This window comes from Anguilla rostrata, chromosome 4, assembly GCF_018555375.3.
Source record: "Anguilla rostrata isolate EN2019 chromosome 4, ASM1855537v3, whole genome shotgun sequence".
Lineage (NCBI taxonomy): Eukaryota > Metazoa > Chordata > Actinopteri > Anguilliformes > Anguillidae > Anguilla > Anguilla rostrata.
In genome coordinates, this window is record NC_057936.1 from 3479350 (window position 1) to 3484349 (window position 5000).

At 50.7% G+C, this 5000-nt stretch overlaps 1 protein-coding gene across 1 annotated transcript in view; it reads left to right on the top strand.

The window, feature by feature from the left end:
* Positions 1 to 5000, top strand: part of kdm4b (lysine (K)-specific demethylase 4B) — an 81298-nt gene that overhangs the window by 46268 nt on the left and 30030 nt on the right.

A 5000-nucleotide genomic window follows, 5' to 3' on the forward strand; every position in this document is an offset into this window, starting at 1 on the left:
CCTGCTGCTGATCCAGGCTACCATGTGTTCTCATGACAACCTGCTGCTGATCCAGGCTACCGTGTGTTCCCATGACAACCTGCTGCTGATCCCTCCCAAACGGGACAGAGCTGCACCCTAGTCTGTGCCCCCCACAGGCCGCTGCGGATGACGGTGCCGTCCGGGTTCGAAAACCAAAACCAGTTTTTCAGCATCAGCCATTCATTCAGGTTCATTGATTGGCTGAAGAATCCACACACTTTGTTCTTACGGGGTTAAGTGGCTGCAGACACTGTAAGACCCCCCCCCCCCCACAGGACTTAACGCGACACCCCTGCATTAGAACAGTGTCTTGAGCCACACTACCACGCCCCCCTCCCCCTGCGTTTCGTGTGTGTACCTGCACCGTCAGCGGCAGAATTCGGGTTTGGCATTTGGGAACCGCGGGAGGCTTCGCCTCTTTGTGGAGCCCCCCCCTTCCAGATTTTAAGGGGGGGGGGGGGGCAGCAGCGGGACGCTGGGACTGAAACGCTCGGTGCGTTTCGCTGAGCCGAGAGGAGCAGCTGCTCCGGCGGCCGCCCCGGCCGCGTTCTGCTCCCGTCGTTATTTTATTTCATTTTTTTTCGGGGTTTTTTTTTTTGTTGTTGTTGTTGTTTTTTTTGTAGTTGCCTTTTTCCCAGAAAGCACTTTGTGGGAAATGTCACTGGGTCCCTCGCAGCTTTGATGCCGCCGAATTGATTTCGGCGTGGAAGTGGCAGCTGCTCCCCGCTGCTCACAAATGCGTTTTGATGGCGGCGTGCCGCTCGCTCTCCAGCGGCGACCCAGAATGCACAGCGTCGGCGGCGTGCCGCGTTTCACCGGCCATTTTACCGGCTCGGCATCGCCGGGTCCCTCGCCGTGTCCGTTCTTCTGTGCCTTTACTTCTGTCTCAAACGAGCAGCTAGCAACAAATCAGCCGCTCTCTCTGCTACCCCCCCCCCACCCACACACCCCCCCACCCCCCTGCTCCTGAATAGACTGTCCCCATTTTTAATTTAAAAAAATATATTAAAAATTTAAATTAATTAAAAAAAAAAAAAAAATTTTAAAAGGAGCATCACAAAAAGGAGCCTTTAACCATTTCAGGAGCAGGCTTTCTGGAATGCTGCTTTTCAGAATTCTGAGTCAGCGTTCTAGAACTCCATTGATTTCAGTTACCAGTAGTGATTGTGACATCAGCATTAGAATGTTCAGTTAAGAACACTCTAATCACGTACTTGTGATCTTACTCCTTAACAGGCTGTCAATCTGCTGTCAAAGCCTACCGGATGTGTCCAACAATAGAGTCAATACATTCATCATTAAAAATGTAAAATAAAAATGTAAAATACATTAAAAATGTATTTTTATTTATTTTTTTTGTACTGCCATCGCTTCAGTGAAAAAACATTTTTCTAAGTACATATTTTAATTTAGCAGACGCTCTCATGCACAATAACTTAAAACACTTTTTTTTTGTCGTTGCTGCGCAATCAGCCAAAAAAAAGTTGTTATTTTAGACCAAAATTAAGAGGCGAAGAAATCCCATTTTCCACTGGCTCTTCTCAGCGTCTCAGGTAAATGGTAAAAAATCAACGTGTACGAAAACGCCCGTCTGCTTTACAGTCAAGCAGCTTTGAGTAAATAATCTGAATCCGACCGATTCCCCACACGGTAAATCATGTGGTATGGGGGGCGCGGGGGGAAAACCAGCGGCGACGGAATCCCCGAGCATAGGGGCGGGAACTCCGCAACACTTCAGGGCGTTCCCCCCCCCCCGATTTACGGTCTAGCGCGGGGCTCCAGACGACACCTGCAGAGGGCGCCTTTTCAGTCCGATCACCGTGCTTTAATCATCCCCCCCACCCCCCACCCCCACCATGCTCTTCACCGGTCTCTTAGCAAAAGGTCTGCAGATACCCCCCCTAAGTGCAGACTTCACACTAAGTGCACTACATAACAGACCGCAGGATGCAAATGACCTTATAGCCGGGTGACAAGATGTGGACCGATACATCTTCTTTTTTTCTTTTTTAAAAATTTGACCAGGATGCCCGGGCTGGCACAAGTGCTGTTGGGACCGTAGTTGACTCAGCGCGTTCCTGGTTTAACCTGGGTCTGACCTGGGTTTAACCTGGGTTTAGTACCTGTGGCTGACCCCTTTTGGCCTGCAGTCTCTGAGATGCTTCCTTAGCTTCAGCAGCAGCCAATCAGCAGGAGGGGGCGGGTGTGGGGGGCGTTCTGCGGGCTGTTCCTGATTCCTGATTTCTGAGATGGAGAGTGAAATGAATTGAAAGCAACTCTTTCAACGCTGGTTTCTCTTCTTTCGCTGTGTTTTTTTTTCTTTCTTTTTTTAATTTCTGTTCTGCGGGAGGTTCACTCTTTCATGGTCCATCCTTCCCTTCTCATTTGTTCCTCTTTTGTGTGTGGAATCATTTTAAAAGACAACACAAAAGATGACCTACATCCGCGGAAAGGGGGGGGGTGAAAATGCATTGTCCTGCAGTTGTGAAAGGAGGTTCCACTTTTCCCTCAACTTTTATCAGCCCTAGGTTTTCCACTTTTGAACTTTTAAGTGTTTGATGAGGGCTGGAGGATTTGTTTTTGGGTTAAAGCTCGCTTCTGGTGCCTTGTAGTCAGAGTTGTCAAACTCAGTGCTCTACCGTAGTATGACCGCCTTAGCCTAGCGTACACAACGGCTTCATCTGGATTCCAGTCTTACCATTCCCACATTTACATTTTACACATTCGTATGTTTTAAACACACAACCCGTTTATACAACTGGTTTCATAGCAGCGGAAATTCAGGATAGCCGCCGTGCTCGACTGTACAATGGCTGTGCCTCGCCTGTGGGGGAACTGAACCTGCAACTCCTGTGTTACCAGCCCCTATCCACGATGCCACGTTGCTGGCCATCATAGCCCCCCAGTTTCTCTCTGTGGAAGTATTAAGAGTATAGGGGAATTGAACCTGCAACTCCTGCTTTACAAGCCCCTATCCACAATGCCACATTGCTGGCCATCATAGCCCCCCAGTTTCTCTCTGTGGAAGTATTAAAAGTATAGGGGAATTGAACCTGCAACTCCTGCTTTACAAGCCCCTATCCACAATGCCACATTGCTGGCCGTCATAGCCCCCCAGTTTCTCTCTGTGGAAGTATTAAAAGTATAGGGGAATTGAACCTGTAACTCCTGCGTTACCAGCCCCTAACCACAATGCCACATTGCTGGCCATCATAGCCCCCCAGTTTCTCTCTGTGGAAGTATTAAGAGGATTTAAAAAATAAAATAATGAATAGACTGTTGCTGTACAGCTCTGGGAGGCAGCATCAGTCCGGGCCTTTTGCTCTCCCAGCCTGTCTTTGTTTTATGGGCGAGGTGCCCTGGGAGTTTAGTTTAATGTGAGACCGGCCATTACACCCCCAGTGACCATGCAGCGGTGGGGGTGGGGGGTGTGCGGGGTGGGGGGGGGAGCCAGCAGGCCTCATTGACTCAGGGGCCGAGGGGGGGTTTTTTGGGTCCTGAAATTATTTTTGTCAAATGAAAGTATCCGCTGCATAGCTGATTATTATTATCCCCCCCCCTCGGAGAATGTAGAAGGTCAGGGAGGGAAACGCGATTTACCCCCCCAACCCCACTCGCACCCTCCCCCATCTTCCCTCATTTTGTGTGTCACTGCTCCTCAACGCTTCCTATTAGAGCCTATTTCAGTGCACACAAGGGCTGGGTTTGTACCCGTATGAGTGCAGAGCTTTTTGGAGAGAAGGGGGGAGGGGGGGGGTCTCTTAATAATGATATTTTATTTTTAGGGGGTCCTCGAATCTTTCGTCTCTCGGTCTGTCTCGTGTTTTCAGACTTCTTCATTTCTGTTCCGTTTGGGGAAAAAAAGAAGCTGAACAGTCGTACGGAACGGTCTCATCCGTCCTGGAGGTGCTGCGGTGAGATGGGGGGGGGGAATATTGCTTTGTGGGGGGGGGGTGGAAAGGGGGGTGGGGCCTTGTTGTGCTGGTTATTACCCCCTCGTAGCCCCCCCCCCCAGTCTGGCTTCTCTCCGGCCTGTCTCTGCAGATGGCTGAAGAATGTTCTCTGTAATTGAACACGAGGCTCTCAGCGCTGTCGAGTAAATAAAGGAGGGATGTTATACACCGTCCGGGGCGCAAAGAAAATTAGTTTTATTTTCATCCCCGCCTCCCCCCCCGCCCCCCCTCTGCCCCCCCAAACCCCCTCCATACCCTCCAGTCACACCCCCCCCCCCCCCACCCCCCATCCTCCGTTAGTTCTCTGAGTCTCGCCGGTTTGGCCTGCGTTTCTGAAACACGCCGCCCTTAATGAGACCGCGGGAGTGTCCGGGGCTCCTGATTCGCCCGCGGTCCAGATCACCTGTCACCTGACGCGCCGGTCGTTACGCCCGTCGCTGTGCGTGTGACCCTCGCGGTAACACTCACGCACGCGCTCCGTTCTTCATTTTCAGCTTCCTGATGACAATACTACTACTCTTATTATTTTTTCCGTTATCCGACTGTGATGAGATGTTTTGAGGGGACGGGGGTGGATCCGTTGATGGGAGGTGCAGTTGTAGGGCGTGTGTGTGTAGGGTACAGCCCTGAGTCTGGGGCAGAGCAGGTGGTTTGGGTTCGAGGGTGTGTGTCCCTGAAATGCGCATTTGACTTACCACATCGGGTTTAATTTATAATTAGGGTATGTTGGTTATTGACATGTTTCAGGGTGTGTATACGTACGTGTGTGTGTGCGCGTGCGTGTGAGCGTGTCTGTGTGTGTGTGTGTGTGTGTGTGTGTGTGTGTGCGTGTGTGTGTGTGCATGTGAGCATGTCTGTGTGTGTGCATGTGTGTGTGTTTTTAGTGCATCATTCCTTAGCGAGCCACACTGTTTGTTTTACCTTGTCAGGTTTGCTGTAAGTGGCTGATTAAAACAGGTCTGATTGGGGGGGGGGGACAGGGGGGACGCTGGTTCTCCTGCCTCGCGGTTATTTTCTGGTCTAAAC